General features: G+C 33.9%; 1 protein-coding gene across 2 annotated transcripts in view; it reads left to right on the top strand.

The window, feature by feature from the left end:
- The window catches only part of HNF4G (hepatocyte nuclear factor 4 gamma), a 122816-nt gene that overhangs the window by 56600 nt on the left and 54089 nt on the right, over positions 1-12127 (top strand). The window contains exon 1 of one of the 2 annotated variants that reach the window (XM_059166185.1): positions 7364-7466. The exons of the other annotated variant lie outside the window; for it this stretch is intronic. The gene's annotated coding sequence lies outside the window, so the exon portion shown is untranslated. Of the gene's footprint in view, positions 1-7363; positions 7467-12127 lie in introns of those variants that run through there. 2 annotated transcript variants of the gene reach the window in all.

Here is a 12127-nt window from a genome sequence, read left to right as displayed (position 1 = left end):
TTTGTGCCACTACCATACTATTTTGATCACTACAGCTTTGTAATATAAATTGAAGTCGAGAATTGTGATGCCTCCAGCTTTGATTTTCTTTCCAAAATTGCTTTGACTATTCAGAGTCTTTTTTGGTTCCATATAAATTTTAAGTGTTGTTCTAGATCTGTGAAAAAATGCTGTTAATATTTTGATAGGGATTATATTAAACGTGTAGATTGCTTTGCATATTTTAAACATTTTAACAGTATTTGTTCTTCCAATCCCTGAGCATGGGATGTTTTTCCATTTCTTTATTTTAGCATCAGTTTCTTTCATCCATGTTCTATACTGTTTAGAGTACAGTCTTCACCTCTTTGGTTAGGTTTGTTCCTAGGTAACTTACTGCTTTTGGTGCAAATGTAAGTTGGATTGTATTTTTTTTTTTTTTTTTTTTGCCTCCTTTCCCGTTTCTTTCTTTTTTTTTAATTTATTTTAATTTTTTATTTTTTATAAACATATATTTTTATCCCCAGGGGTACAGGTCTGTGAATCACCAGGTTTACACACTTCACAGCACCCACCAAAGCACATACCCTCCCCAATGTCCATAATCCCACCCCCTTCTCCTGAATTCATTTATTTGTTCTAGCATTTTTTTGGTTCCGTCTTTGGAGTTTTCTGTATATAGTATGTCATCTGCAAATAGTGAAAGTTTTACTTCTTTCTTACCAGTTTGGATGTCTTTTCTTTTTGTTGTCTGATTGCTGAGGCTAGGACTTCCAGTAGTATGTTGAATAAAAGTGATCAGCATGGGCATCTTTATCTTGTTCCTGACCTTAGGGGTAAATCTCTCAGTTTTTCCCCATTAAGGATGATGTTAGCTGTGGGTTTTTCATGGATGGCCTTTATTATGTTGTGATATGTTTTTTCTCAACCTGCTTTGTTGAGGGTCTTTATCATGAATGGAGTTGTACTTTGTCAATTGCTTTTTCTGCTTCTACTGAAATGATTATATGGCTCTTTATCCTTTCTGTTATTGTGATATATCATGTTGATTGATTTGCAAATATTAAGCCACCCTTGTAACCTAGGAATAAATCCCACTTGATCATGATGAATGATTATTTTAATGCATTATTGGAATCTTTTTTACTAGTATTTTGTTGAGGATTTTTGCATCGGTGTTCATCTGGATATTGGCCTATAGTTCTCTTTTTTAGTGGTATGTTTATCTCTTTATGGTGTCAGGGAAATTCTGACCTCATTGAATGAATTTGGAAGTTTTTTCTTTCTTTTTCTATATTTTGGAATAGTTAGAGAAGCATAAGTATTAACTCTTCTTTAAAATGTTTGGTAGAATTCACCTGTGAAGGCATCTGGTCCTGGACTTTTGTTTTGTGGGAGTTTTTTGATTACTGAATCCATTTCTTTGCTGGTTATCAGTCTGTTCAAACTTTCTGTTTCTTCCTGTTGCCGTTTTGGTTGTTTATATGTTTCTCGAAAGTTATCCATTTTGGCCAGGTTGTAGAATTCATTGGCATATAGTTTTTCATAACATTCTCTTATAATTAATTGTATTTTTATGGTATTGGTATTTCTCCTCTCTCATTTGTGATTTTATTTATTTGGTCCTTTCTCTTTTTCTTGGTAAGTCTGGCTAGAGTTTTATCAATTTTACTGATTTTTTTCAACAAACCAGCTCCTGGTTTCACTGATCTGTTCTACTGGTTTTGTTTGTTTGTTTGTTTGTTTTTTGTTTTTTTTTTTTAGTTTTAACATCATTTATTTTTACTCTTTATTATTTCCCTCCTTCTGCTGGTTTTAGGTTTTGTTTGTTGTTGTTTTTCTGGCTCTTTTAGGTATAAGGTTAGGTCATTTATTTGAAATTATTCTTGCTTCTTGAGGTAGGCCCGCATTGATATAAATTCCCTCTTAAACCTCTTTTGCTGCATTCCAAAGGTTTTGGACCATTGTGTTTTCATTTTCATATTTTTTTGTGTACTTTTTAATTTCTTCTTTAATTTCTTGGTTGACCCATTCATCGTTTAGTAGCATGTTAATTAACCTCCATGTATTTGTGGTTTTTCCACATTTTTTCTTGTGATTCACTTTTAGTTTCATAGCATTGTGGTCAGAAGAGATGCATGTTAGACTTCAGTCTTTTTGAATTTTTTAAGCCTTGTTTTCTGGACTAATAATATGTGATCTGTTCTTGAGAAGGTTCCATGTGCACTTGAAAAGAATGTGTATTCTGCTGTTTAAGATGAAATGTTCTGAATATATCTGTTAAATCCATCTGTTTCAGTGTGTCATTCAAAGCCATTGTTTCCTTGTTGATTTTCTGTTTAAATGATCTGTTTGCTGATGTAAGTGAGGCGTTAACATCCCCTACTATTATTGCATTATTATCAATGAGTTCCTTTTATGTATTTGGGCGCTTCTGTGTTGGGTGCATAAATATTTACAGTTGTTATATCAGAAAATGTTCACAAGTAATGGTCAGTGAAAAGAGCAGGATGTACAATATACAATGCACATTATCACATTTATGGAAACATACCTCTTGAGTCCTGAGCCTAACTGCTCCAATGTGCTAGGCTTCTACCCATCTCAGGATCTCAGGGTCTTCTCTGGAATTCTCTTGGTCCACTTCTTTGCCTGGTTACTCCTCCTTCAGGTCCCTGATTAAATGTTACTTTCTCAGGAAAGCATTTGCTGACCTTCAGAGTCACTTTAGACTAGGTATGCTCCACCAGTTACGTAATTCTCGTAACACTTAAATTTTACTTCATAATACTTTTTATGATTATAGTTAATCACCTTATAGTATCTTTTGAATATCTGTCTCTCTCAGTAGACTCTAAGCTTAATTGAGCAGTAACTGTGTCAGACTTGTTTGCTCAAATACCTGGCACAGAGACTGGGGCATAAAATGAATTCAGTAAATACCTGAATAAATGAGTGAATGAATGAATGAATACAAGGCACTATGCTGAGAACTTTTCATGTAATCTTATTGAGACCCCACAAAAATGGTGTGGAGTAAGGAACATTTTGGTCACATTTTATGGATAAAGAAACTAAATCTAGGAGAAAAGCATCCAAAGTTATATAGCAAGTAAGTAGGACAGCTTAAATTTAAACTCTGGTATCTTTAATTATAGTGCCCAAGCTTTTAGCCTCTGATTGCATGTTTGCATAACTAATAAAACTAATAAGAAAGCTATATCTTACTGAACTATATTAAACGTTTATATTTGTAGGTCAAATATGGTAATATATCACCAATTTCCTATTTATTAATAATGATACATGAAAATAGTGGTAGAATTGCTGTGTGTTTTTTTGCATACTCTTCTATATTCTTCAAATTTTCTATACCATGTATTTATCATTTTCTATAAAAATAAAGACAGTCATGGGGCACTTGGGTGACTTAGTCAATGGAGATCTGCCTTTGGCTCAAATAATGATCACGGGGTCCTGGGATCGAGCCCAGATTGGACTCCCTGTTCAGTAGGGTGCCTGCTTCTCCCTCTCCCTCTATGTATACTTCCTCTGTCTCTCTTTCAAATAAATAAATAAAATCTTTAAAAAAAAAAAAAAAAGACGATTATTAAAATCTATTCACCCTGAACTGGTGAGTCTAGATCTCAAGTCTATTTCTTTGGCACCAAATCCCGAAGAATTAACACTGAGTAAATAGACTTTGTGAAAGAGAACATCAGAGTTCTGTGTATTGCAGAGTTGATAACTCTCTTGTGATTTGGTGTTAAAACTAACAGCTGACCAACTTTTCTGGTTAATGAAATCCAAAGTCAACCTTTAAAATACATTTTTAAAATTTCGATTTGAAATTCTGTGTAAAATCTAAGGCCGCAGAACAGGAAACCACATTAAGTCTGTATCATTGAAATAATTAATGTATTGAGCTGGTTAAACCTATTTCTTCATAATATGCCTTTCACCTCTTCTGATATTTTCTCTTACACTACTAGCAATCAAATTTATAACATCAAGTTTTAAAGACACACATTTTATTTATTATAAACATTAGTATTCAATGTAAACTTAGCTTTCAGAAGTTCTTTTTGTTCCTGGAACCCACCAAGGTAACATAATTTAAAATTTATTTCTGTAATTTTCACCATACTTTTGACTTCCCTCCCCATGATTATTATCTGGACTGTTCCTGCTCTTGAAATAGATATGAATGAGCAAGGACTATGAATAACATTACAGGTTCCTACCACTCTAGTTTGTTAAATACTTTTAACAGGGAAGGATAAAGTATCTTGGAATATACCATTTGATAGGCATGAAGTTAGGTCATGCTGCCTACACCTGGATCCTGATGATTGTGATAGCTGATGGCTCCATATAAGTCTACTTCAGCTGTGCATTCATTATATTCTGGGTCCAAAGAATCAGGTATGAATCCTATGTGATTATACAGGGCCTATTCTTACATATGATTTACCTGCCTTGAATGAATGAATGAATGAATGAATGATGAGTGAACGGACTGTACCCTAGCTGGATTCTTAATTTCTAGCTGTTGTTTCTTGGTGACTACATTGGACTTGTTGACCTTGACCTTACAGATGAACCTGATTGTTCTTCCTTTGCACATTATCCTTAAAGACCAACTTTGCCAAATTATTTCCCCTTTAGCTCTCTTAAAGTAAAGCTCTAATTGTCCCTCTTGAAGGGACCCCAGCATAATTTCTTTCTGGACATTGACAGTAATTTTAATATATTTTAACAACTAGATTTAAATAACTTGGCTTGGCTTTCCATTCTTCCTTCACTGATCATATGCATGTTGAGTTTGTGTTATCTACAGAGGAGTGAGCTAAGCTTTGAGAGGGAAGACAAGTGCACTTAAACAATAGTCCTTGCCTAATGGTATTGTGTACTTTAGTTAAATTAGTAATAATTTGCTATGGTTCATTTGCAGAAATCAGTGTGTTTCCTTATAGATGGAACCTGGCCAAATTCAAGCAAACGACAAACAAAAATTTAAAAACCTTTTCTAGGCTTAAAATTTTAAATTTGATTTTGAAAATTCCCTCTCCAAAAGTGAGTTCAAAAACTGAGTACTTTAAAAATCTTATTTAACATCCCAACAATTTAAAATACGACAAAACTTAGTAACCCACTTGTTTCTTCCCTCACTCTTTTCTGAATGATATCAGTGCTTTAAAACTCAGTTTCAAAATCTTTAATTTCCTTCATGATTATGTTTACCTTGGGACAGGCTTCTTTTGCCAACTCACAAACAGGCTGTTCTTTTGCACATAATTGCATGTGTGGATCAACTTTTCTTTTTATTTATTTTATTTATAACGTGTTCTTAGCTCCAGGACCTGCCACATTGAAGACTTCCAAGATAGATGTGTATTGATCATTTTTTGATCTTTTTATCTGTAAACTGCTTTCTGAACATTTAATGGCTTCCAATCATTCATGGAAACAAATCTGAAAATTTCTGCCTAGCTCCCTTTAAACCTTCATAATATGATCCCACTCTAAAGATCCAATGACATTTCTCACACATTCTTTCAAACATCTATTACTCGATTTCCTTTAACCCCCAAATCTTTTCTTTTGTTCACCAGTCAAAATTTACACCTTCTGTAAAGTCTAGCTTAGAGCTAATATCCTTGATCATTCCAATCTTCAATTATGACTTGTCCTCTGAATTTCAGAAGTAACTAGAGTCAGAATAATGTAATTGCAGTTATTCATGCTAATTATTCTTACCAGTTTTTCTCTCCACAAATAGTTAAGACTCCTTAAGTCTAGAAAGCGTGTTTTCTCTCTTTATATCCTCAGACCCTAGCACAATGGTATTCCTCACTAAGGACCACTTAACAGGGAGTTTAGAAATTGCTTCTGTTATATATAATTTGACAAAACTGACCATTTGGACATTTGGGACAATAAGCTTAGAATCATGCAATTTTAGAAGTCTTAAGCATTAGGAATCTTAAGGATTAATATACTCAATTCTTCATGGTACAGATAGGACTGAAATTTAAATGGAGACAGTATGGATCATCCATTCCTGGTGGACTTTATCTCAGTGTCTTTGATATCCTTTCTTGTTCTGTTTCCTCTGACTTTAAGTGGCATATATGTGTTGTGATGGTTCTCATCTATTAAAAGATACTAAAATACTGTGTCTTATTTATACTTTGGTCAGAAAGGCAGAAACCACTCTAGGAATTTGAAGAAGGAAGGAATTAAATTCTAGAAACACAGAGCTCACAACACCATTGGAAAACCTACAGAAACAAAATTCAGGAAAGAAGGCTATTAGCTTTCATGTTCACTGCTAACTTTGGAGCGAGGGAGCTGCCATCACTGATGAAGCTATCTCCAACATCAAGGTGGCTGGGTTCCAGGAAAACAGCAGAGGGCTTTATAGAAACTTCCGTATGGTAAAGCTCAGGCATATATTTGCTTCCTGTTGCTGCATGAGCAATAGCTTCTACATCTCTTCCACCTTGTAAATGTTATGCAAATGTTTCTGAATGGCAGAAAAAAAAATTTATTCTTATATTTGCATTTTACTACTTCTCTATTCCAACGGTTTGGTGCCTTTCCGCACACCTCAGTAGTTCACAAATGAGGAATCTGCTATACCACTGAACAGTAATAGTGTTTATAATAATAGAATTGTTAGTACTGGAAGGAACTAGAACTCAATTGAACCCATCTTCTCTTAATTTAAAAGGTCAAAATTGCATAGTAATGGCGTTGGACAGCCACCTTTTAAAAACCTACCTCCTTGGCTAGAGATGAGCTCTGAACCTGCCCATTGCTCTATACTTACCAGTCAATTTAATTTTATGACCTTCTGATTTAATGAGATAAGTACTTCTTATGCCTAATTACTTAGTGCTAAAACCACGTTTTAGTTTTATAAGACACACTTCAAAAATTGTTATTGAATCTTATCACATACATACTGACTAAAAAGGACTTTAGACTGCTCATTGCTGTTTCAAGATGAAATCACCATTTTATTTGATGACTTACAAAAGGGAAAGATGACCAATAAATCTGTTTAATCAGATCTCTCAATATTGTGAATGATCCTCCTGGTAGCCAGATATTATAAGTCTATTGTGGCCACTTCTCATTTTTACTTGTTGTTCTGCATGGAACTAGCTGTGGCACTAGGGCTTTCTTAAGAATAAACCATTCCAAAATCACACTGTTATTATAGGTTGCTTTGTCCTCAGGCTTTCTAGTATTCCTTTTGGGCTATTGGTCTTTCAACATGCAGTTAGGGGATTAAAGTAAATCATTTAATCCATGCAGCATGTCACTCAATAGTATACTTTTGGAAATTGTTTCCACAGGAGCACCAGTGAAAGCAGCCAGTCTGAGATATTGACACTATAGAAAAAACTGACAGCTTACTCCTTGTATTGATTCTACTCTTCTCTACAAATATAGACTCCGTTCCCTACCACAGCCTTGTAAGTGGTGACTGCTGAGGTTTCTAAATTGCTTTGTAAATTATTTATTACTTGACACCTTGTAAAGACCTCTTTTCTTCTTGTCTGACTTGCTTGTGATTTCGAAGGTCTCATTTATATTGAAAGGTCTCAGTGTATACTGACCACACCTTCCTATAAGTTTTTCTTACAACTTTATGTTGGAAATATGACTAGTTCTACCATATTATGACCATACCTTTGTCATTCTTATGGCTGATAGGTTGTCTACTAATTGTCATAAATGCTTATATGGGTATGTTCCCCACTGAGCCCTGGACAGGCTGGCAATCTGGAACTTTGCATGGACAATTAAGTAGCACATTTTCAAATTTAAAAAGTTGAAAATATTTGGAGGCCATTTATTTAATGTTGGAGGAAATAGTTTTTATAAGTAAAAATTGTTTATCAGATCAGATACACATTTAATTCACATACACTGATATAGTAGAATCAATGTTCTGAAAAAATTTGCAGATCCTTTTTAAAAAATTACTCTCTTCTTACTTCAGTTTTCTTTTGTGATTCTGTGTACCATAAAATTTTTAATGTTCGCAATATGGATAATAAAAAACAGACTGTTATGTCTGTAAACCGGGCAGTTTGAAGACTGTGACTGCCTACCTTGAGCTGACTAAGATCATATATACACATATAAAAATACTCAACATAAAAGCTTTGTGCTTGACAATATGAGTTTCTTCCTTCCTTTCTCCCTGGTTTCCTACACTGTTAGGCTCAAGACCACTATTTACTTTGTGACTCGGGGCTGGAGTTACTGTAGCATCCCTTATAGGTTGGGAATTCAAGAAGCTTCTCATCCCATCCATTCCTTAAAATTCACTTGATTATGTTTGTAAAGTGTGGACTTCTCAATGTCATCTCCATCATTTATGAGCTTCTGGGACTTGAGGAAAGTAAATTAGGTTTTGTACGTACTAGATTCTTCCGTAAAATAAAACAACAATAATAATGATAACAACCCAGAAGGTTATTGGAAGAATAAATGTGGTAATATAGAGTATTAGCACAAGCACATATTAGATATTTATCATGGTTATGATATAAGTGGTACATAATTTTTGCTAAAGAATTTAATTTTAGGATGTTTATATTTTTATGTAATACCAATAGATATTGCTGATAATAAAGAAAATATGTAGCAAATAATGGTACATTGAAACCATAACATCTTTTAGAAAATTTTTTCTAACTATAGAAATGTAAGGAGGACTGTGATTCGCAATGAAATCAGGAATACAAATCCATTGAAAGACACAGCTTTTGATCCATTATGAAGATTTATAAGCAGAGGAAGCCAACTATTTCCAGACAGACTGCTGTGGGCAAGAGAGTGCACAGGAAAAGCAAAGCTGGAAACCAGAAAGCTATCTTTAGAGAATGAGACCATTGTAGCCATACATGTCAAGCGTGTTTCAGAGATACTCTTTCCAGGCAAAGTTTGGTCTAGGGCAATGCTGATTTTCTTGTCCACCATTTTATGTCAAGATATATTGTTATGACCTTGTTTCATTCTTTCCCTGCATACTTTAATGGCAGTTGCTTTTTTTTTTTTTTTTAAAGATTTTATTTATTTATTTGACAGAGAGAGAGAGATCCCAAGTAGGCAGAGAGGCAAGCAGAGAGAGAGGGGGAAGCAGGCTCCCCGCTGAGCAGAGAGCCCAATGCGGGGCTTGATCCCAGGACCCTGAGACCATGACCTGAGCCGAAGGCAGAGGCTTAACCCACTGAGCCACCCAGGTGCCCCTGGCAGTTGCTTTTAAAACGAGTTGTCTATACCTATTTTCATACTTTACTTCTGACTTGAAATACTTGTTTCTTAAAACTGTTTCAATGTTTCAAGGTTCCGCTAAAAATGCCACCTTCCCGTCATCTATCCCTAGAGTTCCCACTCACTTGTTTCTTTTCTTTCCAAAGTCTTTTGACCCTGGTAACTATGAATCACCCTAACCATTATTCTAGGTTAGATACCATCCTATTTGGTTAAGTAATTATTTATTATAAAACTGTTCTAGAGCTAGAAACATGTAAGGCAAGGAAGATTCTTTTACTGTCCCTTCAGTAGCTACATAATGAAAGATTAAAAGGAAAACTGAAAAGCTGGTTAAGTCAGAGTATTTTCAGATAAAATCCACATTCCAGCACTGAACAAGAGCTTTCTAGTAATCCTCTATGTTGTGCAACATCTTACATATATATCCTACTGTCGTCTATTAATAACTGACTTTACCACACTACTTCAGAGATTACATAAAGCTCTCACATAATTTATTTCATTTATTTTTCAAAATAATTTTATGAGATTAATCTTAACCTCATTTTGCAGAGAAGAACCAAAGCCCGTATGGTTACGTGATTGGTTCTGAGTTGTTGTTCTCTCAGTCCCAGGTAACCTCACATATTGTGGCTCCTTCATCCTCACGGTAACCACATGAGGAAGGCCAGGAAGAAATTTTCTATCTTTGGTTAGTAAGCAGTGGGGCTGATTTCTCTTGATAAAAAGTGAGAGAATAACTACCCATCCTAAGCAATCTCTGCCTATTTCCTTTTCGAGTCAGGAGAGGTGGGGGCATTTCTCTGAATAAGACTGATTTGACACAAAAAACAAGTGGTAGCCTGCAGACTTACTATCTGCATGCATGACAGAGATGCATGACAGAAAAGAGCTGGGACATGATTTAAAACATTAAAAACATACATACAATATACACATATATATGTACACACACATACATACACATATATTCAGATATATGTGAATAATAAAATATTAAAATACATGTGAAAACATGTATATCTATTTATATTTCTATTGTTTAAAAATAAACAAGCATATTAAAAATGTTGAGTTGTTTGCATGAAAATCAATTCTTTGCTACTAATTTCTTTAAGCCTGATTATGTTTTTATTGCGCTTCATTTCCAAAAGAAATTTGAAAATTTGTCCCAGGTAATTAGGAGTATGTATTCTTTTATTGTCTCTGTTACTACATTTCCTACTTCAGGCGGATTTGCGGACATAGACATCAGTGCCAAATAATAGAATGGCTGTCATCACCATATTAATATTTAACAAAAGTGAGGTTTCCAAACAGCATCCATTGATACATGGTAATATTAGGGTTGCTAACGAAATGATTATAAACTTTGAATTCAATCATGAAAATTCATTGAGTACATACTTTTTGAAAAAATTGTGGGAAATCCAAGTCTTATAAAACACTGAACCTTTTTATAAAAACCAGAGTGCAATGAGTCTATGAACATGTAGTCAATAAATTAACAGACAGCATGAAAATAAGTGATATAATAAAGTCAGACAGAGTATTTTTGCAGGAAGTGAGGAAAAAGCATTCCCTGTCTTTCCAGTACACACACACACACACACACACACATACAGCTGACAATGTAGAAGGAGACTAAGGAAAAATCATGTGGTAGGTAAGTGAAAATTTAAGTCATCTTTATTGCCTAAAATAATGAGACGAACATTAATAAGGTTTTTATTGTAGTTGCATAAATTGGGCTTTAATTTGTGACCATTGAGAATACTGCTACAGATTGAATTTGTTTTTATTGAATGTAATAAATAAAGACTGTACATTCAGATATCATGAATCATGTGTATTTAGAAACAGTTTTATCAAGTGCAGGTACTCTGACTTATTAATCCTTGAAATTATTGCCTAGATTAGTGCCTAGAACATAAAAGTGGCCATTAATTTTTTTTGAATGAACAAATGGTGGTAAAATGTAATATTTGAAAGGGCCAAATTTAAGATAATGTCATTTAACTCAGCATATGTAGAAATAAACATGCATTCAAATATAAAATCATAGAAAAATGTTTTAGTTTAACAATGAACATCTACCTTAGAAAGTGACAATAGCAGTTTTTATTTAATTATAAATTATGGCCTGGCAGTTATGTACAAGGTAATTTTTTGGTGGTAAGGAAACAACATAGTTTCATGTAGTTTCATTTCCATCAAAGAATAATTACGATCCAGTAGAAAGCTAGTGTATGTCATCAAATCACAAAAATCAAGGATAGAATGAGATGAGTATCATAGAAGAAGTGGGAAGGGCAGTGATTTTGGAGTGAAATGAATTTATTCTCATTTTATTCATAGTTGTGTGACTGACACAGATTATATTTTTAAGATTGTACCTGTTATTACCATTTAATTTATAAAAAGGGAGAATCTCCCCTGCAAAATTCAAAACTGATCTTGTAACAGTTCATAACTGTCATGAAAGAGTTCTTACAATGTTTGGCTTTTGTTTCACAAAAATTAACAGGACTTAATGTTACTGCAATTAGAAAAGTAGGGAAAAGACACAGAAAACATAGAAACAATGTCATGTGGAAATTATATTAAAATGGAGCAGTATCAAATAAATCATTACTACATGTGTAAATGACATTAAAATAAGTGTAGAAGAAGTTTTGCTTGTCTCAGATAACCAGCATAATATTTTGTGGTTATGAGAATTGCAGTTTTAGGGAAAATCTAAAATAGTGTCTACTAGATTTTGACATGTTGTCTTATCAACAAGTATGAATTTTGTTGTAGAAAGTACATGTCCTTGGTTCTAGCGACCTATGATCCAGAATAGCCT

The sequence above is a fragment of the Mustela lutreola genome, chromosome 3 (assembly GCF_030435805.1).
Source record: "Mustela lutreola isolate mMusLut2 chromosome 3, mMusLut2.pri, whole genome shotgun sequence".
In the NCBI taxonomy this organism is placed as follows: Eukaryota; Metazoa; Chordata; class Mammalia; order Carnivora; family Mustelidae; genus Mustela; species Mustela lutreola.
Note: the sequence above shows the minus strand (reverse complement) of the source record. Positions and strands in the feature narration are given on the sequence as shown.